General features: G+C 36.3%; 1 pseudogene; it reads left to right on the top strand.

Moving 5' to 3' along the window:
- Positions 1-680: 680 nt before the first annotated feature.
- LOC119804535 lies at positions 681-879 on the top strand (annotated as a pseudogene).
- The last annotated feature ends 22,482 nt before the right edge of the window (positions 880-23,361 follow it).

The raw sequence follows: 23,361 nt of genomic DNA, 5'->3' as shown, positions 1-23,361 counted from the left end.
AAGATTGAATATTAGAGATGTTTCCACTTTTATAAAACTGATTTACTAGCATAATCAATTGTTTTGCTAATTGGACTTAACTTGTACAATATCATTGGACACAATTAATGAGAAACAACTTAAGAATAAAAGCATTAGCTTATTTCCAAAATAAATTTTCTTGTTCTTACATGAAATTTATTAAGCTAGAAATGTACTTTTAAGTGCTATGTTGGATATGCTATGTTTTAAAATCATATGCACATTAAATATATACTTAATTTCATATTCTTACTATCTGAATAAAAACATTCAATTAAAAGAAAAAAGATATTAAGGCTTGCTACTATGAAATGTGACTTGATTCACATATCAAAATGCCTTAAGAGACACTAGTGAAGAATACAATGACTGGCAAATTCTTTTTGTCAAATTCAGATGATGTAAAAAATATGCTTCCATTTTGTGAACACCTTGAAGTTCTGTTACACTCAAGTTAATACATAACCCTAATATCTATTAAGATCATTATTTCATTATTTTAGGTATGTGAGTTGTGTTATGGATGTATTCATTGGATTTGGGAACCCCACACTCAGTTGTTCTGTATTTTGGCCAGTTGTGTTTTTCTGCAATAACCTCCTGTTGCAAAGAAAACCTTTTCTGAGGTCAACCTGGGCTAGAGTACTGGGGCCGCAGCCATGCTGCTTTCTGTCGCATCCTTTGCCTAGAGCAAGTCAAAAACCATTCTGGTGAGGTTGATGAGATAAGCTGGGACAGGTTTCTCCTTCAACCACAAGAAAAGTTGACTTCAAGAAAAGCTGACTCTTCTGCATTATGATCCAATTGTGAACAAAAAAAGTTCTCTTCGTGGAACAGAAAAAAATACGCTCCCTCTAAGCATTGAATAGAAAATGAATTTGATTCATAAATGAGAAGACTGAGGGTGAGGGACTGGCTCAGAGACCTACAGAGTGTGCTGAAGAAGAGGAGACACAATATGGCTACTGGCAAGAAGGCCGCTGGGAAGGAGCAGTGCCAGGAAAGAGTTCTTCACAGAGACCAGATATTTATCATTTTTATAGGCATTAATAAAAATGTCAAAATAAAAAATAAAAAATAAAACCTTTTTTTTTAAAAAAAGGAGAGATAAGTGCTGCCTTTATCTGTGGGTTAAATGTTAAAGGATATATATATATATATATATATATATATATATATATATATATATATATATATTACAATTAGGGTGCTGCTCTAAGTTCCATGACCTCACTTGCTCTAGGTAGTCGTCTAGGTTTAAGAATGTTCTTGATTCTTTTTAAGAGGCTTGATGTCCAATTATATTACAGAACCAGAAGACTTGGAACTCTCCTGTAAGACTGTGCTTCAAAAAAAGAAATGTCAGAAAAATCTCACTTAGGATGATATTTCCAACAAAATGTTTGCCTAAATAAGACCTGAACATAAACAAAAGCAAAAGATCTTCAAAATGTAAGGGGGAAATTTAAAGGCACCTCACCACTACACAAAGAAATACAGGCAAGTAAGGAATGCTGAGAGAGGAAGAATTTGTATTCCAAACAGATGAAACCCCTATTTGCTTATCAAATGCCAAGTAGTCATCCCTGAAATCATATAAAGCAAGATTAAACAGACTAAGCAGATCATATTTATATAAGTACATATGATATATTACATATATAATTTATTTATCTATACAAAACAAATTCTATAAAACAAATAAATTAAGAGGGTGTGCTTATTTGAATTTTTAAAAATAAAACAAAATGAATTGTTTTACAGATGCTTCAATTGAGAATCAAAGACTCAATAACTTTGCCAAAATAACATAGAATTAAATATTGTTAGAACTGATACCTATAGCCTCTACACATCCCACTTTGTTTCTATGGCTTTGAGAGGCAAATACTGAACAATTGTAAGATATTTTCAATCTATTTTTTTTCCTGCCATGCTGAAAGAAAATGTGGGATGAGGTAGGCACGGAAAAATGGTAAGGAGAAAAGGTGTTTGGAAATAACAAAGTCCCTGTTTGGTCAAAGGTGTGGGTGAATAATAACTGAAGGCTTTTCTGTGTTAAGTGGTGAGGCTCTAATCCAGGATCCAGAGGGAGGAAAAGGTGTCATTCTAAGCACTATATATTTAAAGATTACATGGAATTACGAGTGAGAAATGATGCAGAGAATCTCTTAAGCATTGTACTTGAATTTAGGAGAGTTTCAAGAACAGGGGTATCAATTTAGATGGGTCTATGGGTAGGAATTATTATTATTTTTTATTTCTTTTATTTTTCCATTCAAAAATTTATCCTTCCTCCTCTCTTCCCATTCCCCTTCCGCTACCCTACTCACCTAGGAAGCTGTGCATACATATAGACTAAGGTCCCAAAAAGCCAGAACATGCCATAAAAACAAGTCCCAGTGCCTTTATCAATGGCTTCTGAGTTAGCCCCCATTGTCAGCCTCATTCAGAGAGTGCAGTTTGATAACATGCTCCTTCAGTCCCAGGCCAGCTGGATTTGGCGAGCTCCCATTAGAAAAGGCACTCTGCCTCAGTTAGTAGACCAACCCCTTGCAGGCCTGACTTCCTTGCTCTTCTTCTCCCTCCTTCTGCCCTTAAACTGGACCTTGGGAGCTCAGTCTATTGCTCTGATGAGGGTCTCTGTCTCTATTTCCATCCACCGCTGGATGAAGATTCTATGGTGATATTCGAAATAATCATCAGTGTGATAGTGGGGCAAGGACAGTTTAGGAACCCTCTCCTCTGCTGCGCAAGGACCTAGCTGGGGACATCCCCATAGACACCTGGAATTCCTCCTAGAGCCAAGTCTCTTGGCAACCCTAATATGGCTCCCTTAATGTAGATATCTTCTTCTCTATTCCTATAGCCACCCTTCTTCCGTCTCCACCCTCCCACTCCCCAAGCTCTCCCCAGTCTTTCTGTTCTGGCTTCCCTCTCACCCCTCCCCTTCCCCCAACCACAGCCCTACCCCACCCCCATGCTCCCAACTTTTGCCTGGCGATCTTGTTTGCTTCTAATTTCCAGGAGGATCTATATATGTTTTTCTTTGGGTTCACCTTGTTATTTGGCTTCTCTAGGCTTGTGAACTATAGGCTTAATGTCATTTGTTTATGGCTAGAGACCACTAATGAGTGAGTACATATCACATTTAATTTTTCGGTCTGGGTTATCTCACTCAGGATAGTGTTTTCTATTTCCATCCATTTGCGTGCAAAATTCAAGATGTCATTGTTTATTTACTGCCGAGTAGTACACTAATGTGTATATATTCCACACTTTCTTTATCCATTCTTCCATTGAGGAACATCAAGGTTGTTTCCAGGTTTTGGCTATTACAAATAATGCTGCTATGAAAATAGTTGAACAAATGCTTTTGTAATGTGGCTGGGCATCCCTTGGATATATTCCCAAGAGTGGAATTGCCAGATTCTGAGGTAGGTTGATTCCCAATTTCATAAGAAACCTCCACACTGATTTCCAAAGTGGTTGTACAAGTTTGCAATCACACCAGCAATGGATAAGTGTTCTGCTTAATCCACAACCTCTCCAGCAAAGGCTATGATTGGTGTTTTTTATTTTAGCCATTCTGACAGGTGTAAGATGGTATCTCAAAGTTGTTTTGATTTGCATTTCTCTGATCAATAAGGAGATTGAACGTGACCGTAAGGTTCTTTTGGCCATTTGAACTTCTTCTGTTTAGAATTCTCTGTTCAGTTCAGTAACCCATTTTTAATTGGGTTATTTAGAATTTTAATGTCTAGTTTCTTGAGTTTTTTTTTTTTTATAATTTGGAGATCAGACCTTTGTCTGATGTGGGGTTGGTGAAGATCTTCTCCCATTCAGTAGGATGCCTTTTTGTCTTAATGACAGTGTCCTTTGCTTTACAGAAGCTTCTCAGTTTTAGGAGGTCCCATTTATTCATTGTTGTTCTTATTATCTGTGCTACTGGTGTTATACATAGTCAGTGGTCTCCTGTGTCCATGTGTTGCAGTCTACCTCCCACTTTCTCTTCTATCAGGTTCAGTGTGTTCAGATTGATATTGAGGTCTTTAATCCATTTGGACTTGAGTTTTGTACACAGTGAGAGATATGGATCTATTTTCATTCTTCTACATGTTGACATCCAGTTATGCCAGGACAATTTGTTAAAAATGCTGTCTTTCTTCCATTGTATTCTTTTAGCTCCTTTATCAAAAATCAGGTGTTCATAGGTTTGTGGGTTAATATCCAGGTCTTCTATTCGATTCCATTGGTCGACTTCTCTATTTTTATGCCAATACCAAGCTGTTTTCAATACTGTAGCTTTGTAATAGAGTTTGAAGTCAGGGATGGTAATGCCTCCAGAAGTTCCTTTATTGTATAGGATTGTTTTGGCTATCCTAGGTTTTTTGTTTTTCCAAATAAATTTGATTATTGTTCTCTCAAGATCTGTGAAGAATTTTGTGGGGATTTTGATGGTGATTGTGCTGAATTTATAGATTACCTTTGGTAGAATTGCCATTTTTACTATGTTGATCCTCCCAATCCAAGAGCAAGGGAGATCCTTCCATTTTCTGGTGTCCTCTTCAATTTCTTTCTTCAATGCCTTAAAGTTCTTGTCAAATAGATTTTTCACTTCCTTGGTTAGAGTTACCCCAAGATACTTTATCCTATTTGTGGCTATTATAAAAGATGAATTTTCTCTTATTTCCCTCTCTGCTTCTTTGTTATTTGTGTATAGAAGGGCTGCTGATTTTTTTTGAGCTGATCTTGTATCCTGCCACATTACTATGGTGTTTATCAGCTGTAGGAGTTCTTTGGTAGAGTTTTGGGGTCACTGATGTACACTATCATATCATCTGCAAGTAATGAAAGTTTGACTTCTTCCTTTCAGATTCGAATCCCTTTGATGTCCTTATGTTGTCTCATTGCTATTGCTAGAACTTCAAACACTATGTTGAAAAGATATGGTGAGAGTAAACAGCCTTGTCTTATTCCCGATATTAGTGGAATGGCTTTGAATTTCTCTCCATTTAATTTGATATTAGCTGTTGGTTTGCTGAATATTGCTTTTATTATATTTACATATTGTCCTCGTATCCCTAACCTCTCCAAGACTTTTATCATAAAGGGGTGTTGAATTTTGTCAAATGTTTTTCAGCATCTAATGAAATGATCATGTGTTTTTTTTTTTCTTTTGGTTTATATATATGATGGATTACATTGATAGATTTTCATATGTTGAACCAGCCCTGCATCTCTGGGATGAAGCCTACTTGATCATAATGGATAATTTTTTGATGTGTTCTTGGATTCGGTTTGCCAGTATTACATTGAGAATTTTTGCATCGATGTTCATGAGTGAGATTGGTCTGTAATTCTCTCTCTTAGTTAAGTCTTTGTGTGGTTTTGGTATCAGTGTAACTGTAGCTTCATAAAAAGAGTTTGGCAATCTATTATGTGAAACACATTAAGGAGTATAAGTATTAGCTCTTCTTGGATGATCTGGTAAAATTCTGCATTAAACCCATCTGGTCCTGGGTTCTTTATGGTTGGGAGGTTTTTTCAATGACAACTTCTATTTCCTCACAACTTATAGGTTTACTTAAATTGTTCACCTGGTCTTGATTTAATTTTGTTATATGGTATTTATCTAAAAACAAGTCCATTTCTTTTATATTTTCCAACTTTGTGGCATATAGGCTTTTGTAGTAAGACCTAATGATTCTCTGAATTCCCTCAGTGTCTGTTATTATATTTCCCTTTTCATTTCTGATCTTGTTAATTTGTGTGTTCTCTCTCTGCCTCTTGATTCATTTGGATAGGGGTTTGTCAATCTTGTTGATTTTCTCAAAGAACCAGCTCTTTGTTTCATTGATTCTTTGGATTTTTTTTTTCTGTTTCTATTTTGTTGATTTCAGACTTCAGTTTGATTATTTCCAATCTTCTACACCTCCTTGGTGAATTTGCTTCTTTCTTTTCTAGAGCTTTCAGCTGTGCTGTTCAGTCTCTAATGTGAGCTTTCTCTGTTTTGTTTTTTTTTAATGTGGGCACTTAGTGCTATGAGCTTTCCTTTTAGCACTGCATTTCTAGTGTTTCATAGGTTTGGGTATGTTGTGTCTTTATTTTTGTTGAATTCAAGGAAGACTTATTTTCTCTCTTTATTTCTTCCTTGACCCAGGGGTGATTCAGTAATTGACTGTTCAGTTTCCATGAGTTTTTAGGCTTTCTGGGGTTAGAATTGTTGTTAAATTCTAGCTTTATTCCATGGTGATCTGAAAAGACACAGGTGGTTACTAAGATGTGTTTGTATCTGTGGAAGTTGGCTTTGTTACCGAGTATGTGATCAGTTTTTGAGAAGGTTCCATGAGATGCTGAGAAGAATGTATATTCTTTTCTATTTTGGTGGAATGTTCTATAGATGTCTGTTAAGTCCATTTGATTCATCACCTCTGTTAGTTCTCTTATTTCTCTGTTAGGTTTCTGTCTGGTTGACCTGTCCATTGGTGAGAGAGGAATGTTGAAATCTCCTACTATTAGTGTGTGTGGTTTGATGTGTGCTTTGAGTTCTAGTAATGTTTCTTTTACATATGTGGGTGCTTTTATATTAGGGGCATTGATATTCAGGATTGAGAGTTTAACCTGATGAATTGTTCCTGTTATGAGTATAAAGTATCCATCTCCATCTCTTCTGATTGATTTTAGTTTGAAGTCAGTTTTGTTAGATATTTGTATAGCCACACGCGCTTGTAGCTTAGGTCTGTTTTATTGAAAAAACTTTTCCCAGCCCTTTACTCTGAGGTAATATCTGTCTTTGTGGTTGAGGTGTGTTTCTTGTAAACAGCAGATCCTCTTTTTACATCCATTCTTTTAACCTGTGCCTTTTTATAGGTAAATTGAGTCCATTGATATTAAATGATATTAGTGACCAGTGGTTGTTAACTCTGGTTATTTATTTATTTATTTATTGATTGATTGATTGATGGTAGAAGTTGTGTGTTTCCCTTCTTTGAGATGTGCTGGTGAAGGGTTGTTAGATGTCTGAGTTATTGTGAGTGTTGTTGGGTTCCTTATATTACTTTCTCTCAGGCTGGGTTTGTGACTATGTATTGTTTAAATTTGTTTTTATCCTGAAATATCTTTTTTTCTCTATCGATGGTGAATGCAAGCTTTGCTAGGTATAATAATCTGGGCTTGCATCCATGTTCTCTTAGTGTCTGTAGCACATCTATCCAAGACCTTCTGGCTTTCATGGTTCCCATTGAGAAGTCAGTTGTAATTCTGATAGGTTTACCTTTATATGGTCCTTGACATTTTTCCTTTGCAGCTCTTAATATTCTTTCTTTATTCTGTATGTTTTATGTTTTGATTATTATATGGCAAGGAGATTTTTTTTGATCCAGTCTATTTGGTGTTCTGAATGCTTCTTGTACCTTCATAGGAATATCCTTCTTTAGGTTGGGAAAGTTTTCTTCTATAATTTTGTTGAATATATTTTCTGGGCCTCTGAGCTGTAATTCTTTTCCTTCTTCTACCCCTATTATTCTTAGGTTTGGTCTTTTCATGGTGTCCCAGATTTCCTGAATGTTTTGTGTTAAAAATTTGTTGGATTTACTGGTTTTTTTTTTTTGATCAATGAGGTTTTTTCCTCTATAGTATCTTCAGTGTCTGATATTCTTTCTTTTATGTCTTATATTCTGTTGGTTATACTTGTCTCTGTAGTTCCTGTTTGTTTACACAGATTGTCCATATCCTGGCATCTCTCTGTTTGTGTTTTCTTCATTGCCTCCATTTCAGTTTTCAAGTCTTGAACTGTTTCTGTTACCCATTTGATTGCTTTTTCTTGGGTATCTTTGAGGGATTTATTCATATCTTCTAACTTTTTGTTAGTCTTCTCATCCATTTCTTTAAAGGAGTTTTTCCAAATCCTTTTTAATGGTGTCTAATACTTTCATAATGTTACCTTTAAAGTCTATTTCTTCTACTTCTTCTGGATTAGGGTGTTCAAGTCTTCGTGTTGTATGTTTGCTGGATTCTGGTTTTATCATGTTGCTTTTCAGATTTTTGGAGGAATTCTTGCATTGGCACCTGCCCATCTCTTCCTTCAAATTCTGTAAGGAGAGTCTTGGTGGCTTGGTCCAATCTTTGCTGTGGCTACCTGTGTACTTGGGGGTTTTTCTTGGTCTGTCCCCTCTTAGGTCCCCTCAGCACTGGAGTTGTCTCTCAGGTCCTCTCCACCCTGAAATAGGCTGTGGTGGTGGATCTAAGGACCCCACAGAAGGAAAGAAGTGCTTGGGTGTCAATTCTGGGATGGGATATATAAAGAAATGCAGTAGCCATGAAGATTCCCCGCTGAATGGCCAGGAAGTTTAGGGGATTGGAGGGTACCTGTGCTCCATTCCCAGGGTGTCCAGCTGGCCGGTTGGGTTGGCCACTCACTTACACCTCAGAACAGAACTTCTGTTACAGGAGCAGGGCAACTTGTTGGCCAGGGACCTTTCAGACAAAAGGTCAGGCTTGCTGGGTGCAGGCTCAGTGGAACAAATAAACTCCTGCAGCAGTTGCACTCACCACTTTGTCTCCAGACACTCAGCCCCAAAGCAGGTTGAGTTGGGGGATCCTATGACCCCACAGATGGAAAGGGGTGTTCGGGGGAAGCTGCGATGGGATAAGAAGAAAAAGGCAATACCTGGGGAGAAGCCCCCACTGAATGGCCAGAAAGTTTAGGGGATTGAAGGGTGCCTGTGTTCCCTTTTCAGGGCGTCAGGCCAGCCGGTCAGGCACACACTCACTCCTCAGGACGGATCTTCTGGTACACGTAGAAATTATTTTAATTGAAGTTAAAGAGGTCACCCAGATGGAGTATTTTAGAGGATGCACAGATTTCTTTTAATGATAAACTACCTCGTCATTCTTACTGGACTAAGTAAGAATTTGAATACTTAGTCCTCAGTCCTATAGTCTCCACTCCACCTAAATAACTCAAATAATATTTATTAGAAGGCACATTTATTACCTTTCTGCTAGAAATTCTTACTATCACGGCTTTAAACATAAGCAAGCCTAGGAACTGAGAAAGTGACTACAATCAACCGAGGTAATTAGTGACTGAACTGTAAACTAAAATTTGGGCAGTTTGCCTACAATGCCTGTACTCTTAAGTGCTACAAGGCACTTCTCCTGACTTGCAAATCAGATGAAATCGAATGAAATTGCCTCAAATAAAGGTTTGTTTTCTTCGCAGTTTAGAGATCATCTTATGAATTCCTCACCTTTTATCTTATTTTATAGTCATTTTTATCACATAGGCTACAACACAAACTGAAGTCTGAGCAAAAGAATGAATTGTGAGTTAATTGAAGATATTCTCCAAGAAAATTTAGTACTGTTATTTTCATTTTGCAATACAAACTAGAACTATGTTGTAAAGCAAAGTAATTTCATTATACACACAGTTTTGCTTTGTGTCTCTTAGTGTAAATATCTAGCTTGAGGTAGTTTAAATGAGATATGTCACATAGGTTTCAGAATTTGAATACTTAGTCCTCAGTTGGTAACACTGTTTGTGGAGGTTTAGGAAATGTGGTCTTGTTGAAGGAAGCATGTCACTAGACATGGGATTTACATGCTTAAACTTTACTGTACTGACAGCTCTCTGTTTCATGCTTACAGCTGAAAATGTGAGCTTCTTGTTTCTGCCATTATGCCTGACAGTCATGTCTATGACTATATACCCCTGAAACATGATGAACTCTTATCTCTCTGGAACTATAATCACAAATAAATTCTTCCTTCTATAAGTTGTCTTGGCCATGGGATTTTAGCACAGCAACAGAAATATATTAGTTGTTTTTCTGAGGAATGCCTCTCAATCACAGTATCATTCCCTAGGAAATTTTCTTAAAGTACCAATGCCAAGACTAGCCCAGAGAGTAATTATATGTAAAGCTATCAGTGCCATAAACAGTCATAGGTATTTCTGATGCCCCCATGACTTCCTTTTAAAAAATTATGTATAATGATTGTTTGCATGTATATATGTCTGTGCACCACTGTGTGCTTGGTCTAGTGAAGGCCAGAAGATGTCATCTGATTTCCCTGAGCTGCCATGTGGGTGCAGGGAATCAAAGATGTTCCTCTAGAAAAGCCACCACTATTCTTAACTTCTGAGAGATCTCTACAACCCACTGAGATTTCATTGTGAAACATGAGATTAGAATTTATCATGGGTATCAAGCCATGAATTTGTTTGACATGTCTAATGAATATTTACTGTCAAACTTCAAGAGATAATATAGAAACCACATTTAAAAATCCTCAATTTGGCTTCCCTTGTAAGAACAGTTTCAACTTTATTTGCCCTAGAAGAGAGAAACAAATAAATATAATATTTAATTCATAAACACTAAATATTGCTACACAGTTTCATAAAGAATCCTTGTGCAACTACAAAATTACCAACTATAAAATTAGACTCTTCAATCCTCAGAGCAAATGGAATCTGAGTCGCTAAGTGGAACAGTGTTGATCCATAATGATTGTTATTAGTTTCATCTTTATACTACAAAATATTTCACTAGCACTAGTTATTAGGTCTTCACAATGCAGTCTGTCTCCATGGCTCTTTTTAACTTCATGTGGTATTTAATTTATAGCTATCATCTGTGATACGACTGTGACAGGTGGTACTTATGGCACCATGATAAGTACATTTGCTATCTCAAGGCCTAGTGGCTGATTTATATAGATGTCTCTTTCTGAAATTAAATTCTTTTCGAATTGCTATAGAACCAGATTTACTTTACTGAAAAAGACTAACATTGTCTGTCTCATTTTAAATCATTCCTAAAACCAAGACATTTTCTTAAATATGAAAATATCCCAAGATAGTAGAGGGACTAAGCCAGCTTAAGATTTCCTGATGAAAATCTCTCCTACTCTTTATGATCTTTTTCTTCTGAATGATACAGAAAGTGTTAACCAGTAAGCTGAATTTTTGGTTCTTTGTATCCTGGGTAGTCGCTTAACCTTTTTGAACTTCAAAAACTTGTACCACTTACTGAGTGTAAGGCTACTGAGCCTTACACTGATATGGGATGTCTTTCTGTATATGTGTTGCTTTTATTGACTAATGAATAAAGCAGCTTTGGCCTATGGCAGGGAAGTATATAGCCAGGCTTGCAGACATATAGAGAGAGTAGGTGGAGTCAGAGAGATGCTATATAGCTGCCAAAGGAAACAGACACCGGATCATTACCAGTAAGCCACAGCCACATGCTGGCACACAGATTAATAGAAATGGGTTAATTTAAGATGTAAGAGTTAGTTAATCAGAAGCCTGAGATAACAGGCCAAGCAGTGTTGTAATTAATATAGTTTCTATATGATTATTCAGGTTTGGGTGGCCAGGAACAAGTGAGCAGTCTCTGCTTACACTAAACTGAATGCTTATTTGAAAATTAAAGTTCATTAACATACAGAAAAATGTCTAACTTATGCCAGGTATGAAATAATTTTATTATTCACCAGCTCATAAATTCATTTAACCAACAGATTATTTTTGAGAAAATTTTGCATGTCTGGCCAACAACTAAATCAAACAAAACCAAAAAAAGCAAATTTCCTTCAAGATAAAACCTTAGAGGGAAGTTCACTATATAGAGTATTCTAAAGTAAAGTGAAATATTTCATCCTGAAGGAAATAGAGAACACAAAGACTTCAGGGATTTCCTGACCAGATATCCTAGTCTCCTCCTTATTCAAGCATATATAGGCAGGAAAGCATGCTGCAGGACATTCCCACACAAGTCAGCTCCCTGAAAGAAGCAAAGAACAGCTGAGTTACCCCATAGAGACAAATACTAGCTGAGAAAAAGAACAAGGTACTGGGAGGAGGCTAAGACCACTGAATTAACTTAGAAGAGATACTCTCCAATCCTGATGGAGGACTCTCATTGGTTAATAAAGAAACTGCCTTGGCTTTTTGATAGGGTAGGATTTAGGTGGGTGGAGTAGACAGAACAGGATACTGGAAGTGAGGCAGATGCCTCAGGCAATCGTCATGCCTCTCCTCTCTGGGTCAGATGCGATGAAGATACAGCCCAAGATGGACGTACGCTAGAATCTTCCTGGTAATCCACCACCTTGTGCTGCTACATAGATTATTAGATATGGGTTAAAGCAAGATATGTGAGAATTAGCTAATATGAGGCTGAAACTAATGGGCCAGGCAGTGTTTAAATGAATACTGTTTGTGTGGTGTTATTTCAGGGCATAAGCTAGCCAGTCATCTGGGAGCCGAGCGGCAGGAACGCAGCCCACTGCTCCCACTACACAATCCATTGAACTGCCTACAAGTTGTGCACTGAGCTCCAGGGTTGCAGTTTTAGTTTGCTGTCACCCAATATGAGGTGACTTTCTGGGGATCAGGTACTTTTAAGTCACTTATGCTCCTGTAACACTTCTCCAATACTATGGTAAAACAACCCCAATAGAACATACTGTTTCACCAAGTTAAACATTGAATGTATCCTTTCTTTGGTTCTCTATCTGGAATCAGTAGACACTTGCTCACATCTCACTAGGAATAACATTACACAATAGGGAGTGAGCTCAGTTTTCACTAGAAGAATAATTGAGGCAGAGTAAACTAGACATCAGTTGCATGGCTTCTATATCAATGTCATGTGTTTCAATGATTAAAAGTGTTGCTGTGGCTGCCCATTATAAAAAAAGCAATATAGACAACACATTACCAACTACTTATGTACATATTCTAACAAAACTACTTGAAAACACTTCAATTTGTATTTATGTTCATATTCTAACAAAACTACATGAAAACACCTCAATTTTAATTTTGTGCAATTTTCTTTAATTATTTTATGTGTATGAGTATTTTGCCTGAATGTATGTATGGGTACCATGTGTGTATCTGGTTTGGACAGTGGTCAGATTAAAAAATCAGATCTCGTGGCAAGAGAATTTTGAATGATTCATGTGGATCCATCATATGGGTGTGTAGAAGACACAGGTCCTCTACAAAATGGCCAAATGATTTTAACCACTGAACCATCTCTCGAAATCTTGAATTTTATACAGTTTTCACATACTTAAATCTTTAAGATTTTGAAATACTAAATTTTATAAACTTTTTTAGTCCATAAAAAGTCATGTGTAAGCAGGTAATAGACTAGAATAGGTTCATGGGGCACACTCTACTGAAGTTTCTATAAGATGGCAGGAGTGGAGGTGATAACATATGTTTGACAGCTTTAAGTAATCTTGGGCATAAGCTTATATTCTTAAAATTGTCAAAAATCATCTAATATGAAAATAGTATTCTCAATGTAATGGATTATTTTGTGATTTGTTCCTATACAATAAATTTTTAAATATTTTTGTCTAAAAATTATTTAAAACATCCTCTAAAAATCCCCACTCCATTTACCATATACCATTTTTTATTATTACTGTGTAATTTTGTTGCTGTTGGTGGTGGTAGTGGGATCTGAAATTCATTAAAAAATGAGTCTATAGTGTACTGTCTATCAAGAAAAGGTAAAGCCACAATAGTATACATTTGTTGGTTTGTTTTGTGGGCCTGGAGGTGGAATACAGGGCTTTCATCATGTTGGTAAAGGACTCTACCACTGAACTACATGCCCAACTTTTCTCTAGGATGTTTTTGTATTAGATTTGGGGGGGGGGACAGCCTGGCCTGTTTGGATGCTCACCTTCCTGGACCTGGATGGAGGGGGGAGGAACTTGGACGTCCCACAGGACAGGGAACCCTTACTGCTCTCTGGATAAATGAGGGAGGGGGAGTGGAGGGGGGAGGGGGGTAAATGGGAGGCGGGGAGGAGGCAGAAATTTTTAATAAAAAAAAAATTTTTAAAGATTTTTATAAATATGCTTTTTTAAATATAAAGTCCCTATATGTAAAATTCTTCCATATATACATTAAACAAATCCACTATCATGAGGTTAGTAAAACCATAACATAAAGCAAATTAAGAATAATATATAAAACCCTCACAAATATAACTAAACTCCATTAATGTTCATAGAAGCATATGATTTACATCACTGGAAGTAATCTAAACATATCTTGACAGCTCTACTACTGCCATTGTTAGTTCCTTTTTTGTCTTAAAAATAACAATAAATTATTATAGTAATAGTAATAATATAATAGTAATCTTATTCATACATGTAATTTGTTTTTTTCAGTTAAAACCACACATCTATAATATCAGCAGTGTGGTAGAATGGTATCTTTAAAAGTATTCTAATCTTGTCTAGTTATTCTGTTTCTTTTAAAAATAAAAACCTTTTTTTCAATTCTTTTTTTCAAACATTTTATTTTATTTTGCTTTATAAATAATACCATTCAAAATTTCCACCTCCTCTCTTCCTCCCATTTCCCTCCCACTCCCCCACTCACACTCACCCCTCACCCTCCAGTCCTAAGAGAGGACAGGGTACCCTGCCCTGTGAGAAGTCCAAGGCCCTCCCCCTTCCATCCCGGCCTAGGAAGGTGTATATCCAAACAGACTAGGATCCCAAAAAGCCAGTACATGCAGTAGAAACGAATCCCAGTGCCATTATCATTGGCTTCTTTGTCAGCCCCCATTGTCAGCCACATTCAGAGAGTCCAGTTTGATCCCATGCTTATTCAGTCCCAGTCCAGCAGTCTTTGGTAAGCTCCCATTTGATCAGGCACACTGTCTCAGTGGGTGGACCATCCTCTCATGGTCCTGACTTCCTTGCTCATCTTATTTAGTGAATGGGAGAAGATCTTCACCAACCCCACGTCAGACAAAGGTCTGATCTCCAAAATATATAAAGAACTCAAGAAACTAAACATTAAAATTTTAAATAACCCAATTAAAAATGGGGTACTGAACTGAACAGAGAATTCTAAACAGAAGAAGTTCAAATGGCCAAAAGATACTTAAGGTCATGTTCAACTTCCTTAGTGATCAGGGAAATGCAAATCAAAACAACTTTGAGATACTATCATGTCAGAATGGCTAAAATCAAAAACACCAATGATAGCCTATGCTGGAGAGGATGTGAATTAAGGGGAACACTCATCCATTGCTGTTTGGAATGCAAACTTGTGCAACCACTTTGGACATCAGTGTGGAGGTTTCTCAGGAAACTGGGAGTCAACCTACCTCAAGATCCAGTAATACCACTCTTAGGAATATACCCAAGAGATGCCCAGTCATACTACAAAAGCATTTGTTCAACTATGTTCATAGCAGCATTATTTGTAATAGCCAGAACCTGGAAATAACCTAGATGCCCCTCAATGGAATGATGGATAAAGAAAATGTGGCATATCTGCACATTAGAGTATTACTCAGCAGTAAAATAATGACATCTTGAATTTTTCATGCAAAACGATGGAAATAGAAAACACTATCCTGAGTGAGATAACCCAGACCCAAAAATATGATTATAGTATGTACTCACTCATTAGTGGATTCTAGCTATAAACAAAGGACATTGACCTTATAGCTTGTGATCCTAGAGAAGCTAAATATTTCTGTGCTTATTATCCTCCTAAACTTATCCCTTTCTCCATAAAATCAATCTTTCACCATCATCTAAACAAGTATGTCACCTTGGAAGTTCATTTTCTGTAATGAAGATATTTGTAAATAATTATTAATTGAAAAAATGTGAAGAATTCATAGACCTCTTTAATGCAAAGGTATCTTATTGATATAGGGAACCAATCTATTTTATCATTTTATTTTATTTAGTGCCTATTTCACATAAACTGGAACAAAATATGTCAGAAATGTGGAGGCAGGGAGATGGGAGAAAGAACTGGAGGGAAAGTCAACCAAAACAAATGTTATTTTTTTAAAAAAAAAATCCATAAAGAAACAGAGTTCTTTGTAAAATAATCAAAATATTTAAATAAAATTTAAAAAAAGAAATATGTTCCTTGAGCTTTGGGAGAAGAAGTGTATTAGGAATAGTATTAGTATTACTAATATAGATATTTCATTTAAGACTAATCAATCATTCTGTTGTATTATGTTTTCTACACTTTGACTAGCTTTGGGTCTTTATGTTAATTTCCATCTACTAAAAAAGAAGCTTCACTTATGAAGATTGGAAAATGTGTTGATGTAGGATTATAGCAATAAATCATAGGAGTCTGTTTAATAATGTGTCCATTCTGCAGAATAAGAGTAGTAGGCTGTACCCTAGGAATTATGACCTGTCTAGTTCTTGACTCAATAACAGTATCACTATAGGTTTCGTCTCATAGACAGCACTTTAAATACAATCAGAAAGTGGCTGATACCTCCCATAGTATTCATTCAACTATTGGACTACTAGATATCTTTTACTAGGACAATTATTATTGTAGTTCTATGATACAAGCTTGATATTACTGGTGATAATTTTATCTTTCAATAGTGTGCATAGCACCTTCCACTACTATGAAAACTAACTAGTTAGGATTGTGCTTCCAAGTTAGTGACAGATTGACTTTTCCATGATCTATGATTCAGAGATGGAGTCTCTATAAATAGGATCTTAACCATCAATTTCTGGAGGGTAACTAAAATTATTGGCATTAAAGCAAAATGTTTGGGAGTCTATGGAATATCATTGGCCAACAGTATCAAAAAATTTATTCATTCCTTCTAACAGACTTTTTATTTGATAGCTTCTGGTGTCTAGGAGGAGTATTCTCTCATGACCATTATAGTGTAATGCTATTTAACTTTTTTCTATTTGCATATGCATTTATTTTAAGAAACTTCTACAATAGTCCTTACCAAACAGTCATTACTGCAAGTTACCAAAAAGTTGTTACTGCAAGTTATCCAAAAATTCTGAGAGCCGGGCTGTGGTGGCGCACGCCTTTAATCCCAGCACTCGGGAGGCAGAGGCAGGCGGATCTCTGTGAGTTCGAGACCAGCCTGGTCTACAAGAGCTAGTTCCAGGACATGCTCCAAAGCCACAGAGAAACCCTGTCTCGAAAAACCAAAAAAAAAAAAAAAAAAAAAATTCTGAGAGCCAAGAGTGGTGGATTATGACAAGGAATTATTAATTTCACACACAATAGTACAGTTGGATACATGAGTTCACTCTGGTTGTAACAGCATGCACAGAAAGTGTATTTGATCAAGTCAGAGAATATCTTAACCTGGAGAGAGAAGATAGGCATGAAATTTCACCTTTAGCTGGGGAGTAACTTGTGATTGATAGCTTCTGAGAAAGGGGAAATTTGTTTTCTTTTAAAATTTAGCTCCTGATAAGTCAACTACACTCCAGTGGAAGACCACATATAAAAGAATATATGGGCAGCACAAATTGAACATGAAGTGTTTAAAAAATAAAGACATAAAGTGGGTTGAATAGGGTATAGCAGTAGATCTGGGAAGAACTGGAGGAGGAGAGGTTAATATAATTACAATATATTGTATGAAATTATCTAAGAGTCAATAATTTTGTACAATAATTCTAAATCCAAAATTAACTCAAAGTCCCAAGAAAGATGGGAAATATTCAAAGGATTGAGACATTGTATACACCAAGAAATTGGGACAGTGAAATTGTCTAGCAAAGACATTTAAGGATGCAAAATAAAGGTAGTTTAGTGTCAAATTCAATTAATTAATAAAATATAATCAACAGAAAGTTAAAGCATTGGTACAATTAATAGTAAAATCTGCTTTGGTTTTTTAGTCTGGTCTGTTTGTGGGACCCATGGCAATGGAATCATGATTTATTATCCCTGGCGCATGAGCTGGCTTTTTAGAGCCCATCCCATATGGTAGGATACCTTGTTCAGCTTGATGAAGGGGGAGGGGCTTGTTCCTACCCCAGCTGAGTGTAAGAGGCTTTGCTGACTCCCTATGGTGCCTTACATTTTCTCAGGAATGGATGGGGCTGAGTTGGGTGGACGGGTGGATGTGGGTGGGGAGCAAAAGGATGGGAAGAAGGGGTAACTTTACTTGGTATGCAAAATGAAAAAAAATAAAAATAGTGAAGTCTTTCATGGCAGTATGAGGGACTATAGGAAAAGAAAATATTTTCTTCTATTTCTCCTTTCCTACTAGTGAGAGTTTGTCTCAAGGAAATTGGCTCATCTATAATCCTGTAATTTACCATCCTTGAACTTCTACAACTCTATAAAATATATCCCTTATGCATGATGGAGGAATTTTATTGAAATCTTATATTTGAAGGAAAATCCAGGAACTCTAATCATGTTGTTCACTGCTGTGGATACTTTATGGTAACCTTGAGGTAACACTTCCTAGCAAATGCCTAATTATTATCCATTGGTATCACATTGAAGGCTTGAATGAGTTTGGCTGGCAGTAGAAGCAGCTAAGATAAAGCAAAAGTTACAACTCACACTTAGTTGTTCCCTTACTAGAAATAAACAGTCAGGCTGGTACAAGAGAAACCTTTTTGACTGAAGGGCTGCATTTCATAACAACTATATATTAGCTTCCACAGTAGTAGATTATGCTATAACTTTTATGAAAGGTCTGTAGTCTTATTTGTCATTCCTTGTCCTAGCTGCTATACCCTGCCCTCCCATCACTCACTCCACTTAACCCTCCCTGTTCCATTATTTCTCTTTAGCCCTTTATACCACATTGTTGTTATGTGGCTTGGTACCTTTTCTCAGTGCAGCATTTTCATCTTGCTTCTTCTACATCTGGCTGGAGACTGTAGACTGAGACTTTCCTTTTCCCTGAATTCCCTTAGTATGGTCGTCCGGCCTATACTTCCTGCCTGGGTATCAGCCAATAGTATTTTATTAAACCAATTCAAGTGACAAATCTTTAAAAGGTACAAGATCATTATCCAATAGCACTGTGGAAATGTAGTGGCATTTCAATTGCATTGTAATTAATAAAACTTGCCTTAATGTCAGAGAAAAAAGTAGCCTTACTGGTCAGCCTTATAGACTAGGCAGTGGTAATACTTCTTTAGTTCCAGCAGCCACACTAGTTGCCACAGAAACCAGGCATTGCATACCTTTAATCACAGTGGTACACACCTTTAATCCTAGAACTAGAGAGGATTGTCAAATGGGAGGAGACAGCATTCACTCACAGTCTCATTTTGTGATTCCTGTAGTCAGGTTCACCATTTCAGACTGAGGTAGAGATAAAAGTCAGTAGCTGGCTTCTTTGCTTTTCATATCCTCAGATTAAACCCCAATTTTTCTCTCTGAGTTTTTATTAATCATTCATTATTTCAGCTTTTAGAGGAATTGCCACATGGATTTCCATAGTAGCTTTATCAGTTTACCTTCCCACCAGAAGTGAATGTTAACCTTTCCAGTATCCATGCCAGAATTCATCACCATTTCCTTGATGACCAAGGGTGTTGAAAGTATCTGTGTTTCTCAGTCATCTGAACTTCAGCTTATGAAAACTCTGTTTAATTCCATCCCCCATTTTTCAATTGTATATTGGTGCTGTTGTTTGCTTGCTTGCTGTTTAGTTTTTGAGGTCTTTGTACGTTGTAGATATGGGGTGGGAATTCCCTTTCTACAAACCACAGGGTTACAAGGAAAAAATACATTGTTAGGAATGGGCTACATCTTTGGGAGGTGTTTACCAATGAAGTTCCCTGCATGCCACACAATGCTCCCCAAGTCTTAACCCCCAGAATTTGTCATTAAGGCACTATTATTGAAGATACCACATACTTAAATCATTGAACTTGGAGAAATCAAGCTGATAATGACGTTGACGCTTGATCCTTGCTGGCTAGATTTTTGTTTAAGAAATACATGAGTGGATGAATAAATTTAAGAGTTATTTCAGATATTTTCTTTTTGAATTTCTTTTCTATTTAATATATTTTTGCATACACTATATTCTGATTATGGTTTTCCCTCTCCAAACTCTTCCCAGCTCCTCCCTACCTCTCCTCCCATGCATATCCACACCCATTTCTTCTCTGTCTAATAAAATAAATATGCATTCAAAAATAATAATAAAATATGATAAAAAACAAAATCAAAAGCAGAATAGGATAGAATAAACAAGCAGAATGAAAAAGTAAAAAAGAAACATAAAAATACAGAGAGGATGTAGAGGAGTCATCTGTCTATGTGTTACTTTCATTGGTTAATAAAGAGACTGCCTTGGCCTTTTAATAGGGCAGAAAATTAGGTGGGCAGAGTAGACAGAACAGAATGCTGGGAAGAAGGCAATGAGGCAGACACCATAGCTCTCCTTTCCGAGATGGATGCAGGTTAGAATCTTCCCGGTAAGCCACCACCTCATGGTGCTACAGACATTAATAGAAATGGGTTAATCAAGATGTGAGAGTTTGCCAGTAAGAGGCTAGAGCTAATGGGCCAAGCATTGTTTAAATGAATACAATTTGTGTATTGTTATTTTGGGTGTAAAGCTAGCCGTGCAGGAGCCGGCAGGAACGCAGCCTGCCACTCCTTTAACACAGAGACATACCTGTTCACATACAAAAATCTCATAAAACAAAAACTGGTAGTCATAATATGTGCACAGATGACACATATACAAAGCATTATGAGAAAAAGAACCTCCAAAAATGTCATTTGAGTTCATTTTGAGTTCATCTACTGCTGGATATGGGGCCTGACTTTAAGAGTGGTCTGCATAACCAGTGAAACTCCACTAGAAAACATAGCTTTTCATATATGTGTAACTGTTTAGCAACTGAAAATACATTCTGTGTGAGGGATGGGGGCTTGTGGTTACTTCCTCCAGCAACACTGGGATCCCATCTTGCCAACACCCCTGTGGACCTGCTTATGCTATGAAAGTCTTTCAGAGATCATATGTGTGATAATACTCCTGTATTTAGAACACTTTGTTTCCTTCATATCTTCCATCTCCTTACAATCTGTTTCTGTCTCTCCTTCATAAGTCTGAGGGGAGGGATTTGATGAAGACATCCTATTTAAAACATAATGTTCCAAGGTCTGTCATTCTCTGCACATTGTTTTCAAATTTAAGGAAAATTTATGTATTTTCCTTCAGTAATGGATGGATTGGTTGTTCTTTGGACAGAAAAGCTAGAATTGGCATTAGTCACATGATTTTTTCATTCTATTTGTTCAGTGGAGTTCTGAAACCCAAACCCTGCAGCCATTTGCTATCCCTTATCTCTATAAATAGATTGAATTATATTCTTAACAAACATGGCTTGCAAAATCACATTTATTCATAGATTTGATAGATCTTTAGCCACTTCAACAAAGTAGCAAACCTTAATGTGTGTGTGTGTGTGTGTGTGTGTGTGTGTGTGTGTGTGTAGAATTTTTAAGACAGGGTTTTTCTGTGTTGCTTTGGTGCCTGCCCTGGATCTCTCTCTGTAGATCATGCTGGCCTCATACTCACAGAGATCCACCTTCCTCTGCCTACTGAGTGCTGGGATTAAAGGTGTGTGCCACCATCACCCAGCTTCAATGTATATTTTTGGTGTATCTGTTGGGTACAGATTTGTAAAGAGCAAAATTCTTGGATTCTAATTAGCTCAGAAGATAATGCAATTTCTTAAATAACAGTAAGTTATAGTTATGCTCAAGTTACAGTATTTAAGCTTCACTGTGTGATTTTTTTTAGGATTTTCACTCTTCTTTATTCTGGCATCATCATCTAAATAGTAGACAAATGGTTACAGTACTTCTAGTGCCACATAAAACAGTTGCATAATACAAATGTAAAATAGGGAATCACATACACTGCAATATGGAGTAACAGAAAGAGAAAAAAAATGTTGAGTCTCATTACATCCACTTCTAAGTAGACTGATTCTCCATTAGATATCCATTGACCATGCTGAAGTTATAAAATGTATCATATGATTTGGAAGTGCCTATCTGAACACAATGAAAGTTTTCTTAGAAAGAAAAAGATGTGGGAAATATTTGAATAGGCATCTGAAATGTCAATAACATCATGTAAGAAAGCTTGAATCCTCAGCCTTCTGTTGCCTAACTGATAAGACTGAAATGAATTCAAACAAAGGTGATCAATGATCATCAAATTTAGGGATTTTTGTTTGTTTGTTTTTGTCCTAAACTCATACATGCATCTTAACTCTTGTCTGTAGAAAAAAGTTATCAAAGAAATCTTCATAAGAAACAATCAATGAAGCAACATGAAGCATTTGTTCAAACTCTCTGATGTGTAATAATAGAAAGATCCATCTGCTTCAAACTGCCAATGAATAGAACAGAGACAGAAAAAAAATGAACAACACCTCTTTTTACCTCATTCAATGCAAATTCTACAGGCCTTTGAACAAAGCTGCATCTCTTACTCATCATCAAAAGTGATTGTTCAGTACCTTTGAAATAGTTGAACTTATAACATTCTCCTTCCTTGAGGGTTGAAATAAGGACCCAAACTTTATACCCAAGGTAAATTGAATGCAATCCTGGATTACTTTTACTCTTTTCAGTCTAGAATGAAAAACCAAGAAGGATGGAATGAATATGAAATTATATTATGTAAACATACAAGTCTGACAAAAATTTTAATAATCTAAGAATTTGCATTTAAAAATAAAGTCAAAGAGTGGAATATTCCACACAAGTGAAACCATTCCAAAACTGAAGAAGTATAGGGTTCTCAGCTAAATAGGAAATATTCCTTTGAGAACATGGCAAATTTATGGTACATAATTATAGAGGTAAAATCCACACTGACCTCAAATTTCATAAAATATGAAGACATTTACAGCCTTACAGACAACAATTTAAAGATGGTGAGATTTGATGAAACAATTACTTATAATTCACTGTGTAATAGCATATAAAATGCATAAAGTTCCCATGTCTCAATAAATAAAAAAGAATTCAACATCAATTGTTTAATAACCTTAATAGAAATGTGAAAATAAATATATGCCATGTTTCTGATGTGTTCACTGGTCATTTTCAGTTTATCTCTTCCTTAATTAAATCATTTCAGTTCAGAGTTGCTCTTAGTGTGTCATGATGTTTTCTCATACCTTTATGCATTCTTTTTCTAATGCAAAGGCTATTCCTGGTTCTTTTATTATGACAGAATTTTCTTATGCTCATCATAGTCTGCTAGTTATACTTTAGTCTTTATTTAATACATGTACATTTCTTAACACTTCTTAGTTGACTTAAATGCTAATTTAATTTTACTCTATATTTAAAATGTCTTACTTTAACTCTTGCTATTTCTCAATACTGCCATGACAACCACTGTCAAAATTAATAATATATGCCTATGTAGTAATTATTATCCCCAAATAATGATAAAAACTTGCATTTAAATAATGGCTATTTCAGTAAGTAAAGAAGTTACTGTACCAATGGCTAAATGGTTT

This window comes from Arvicola amphibius, chromosome X (assembly GCF_903992535.2).
Source record: "Arvicola amphibius chromosome X, mArvAmp1.2, whole genome shotgun sequence".
NCBI lineage: Eukaryota > Metazoa > Chordata > Mammalia > Rodentia > Cricetidae > Arvicola > Arvicola amphibius.
This window is presented reverse-complemented; position numbering and strand designations above follow the sequence as displayed.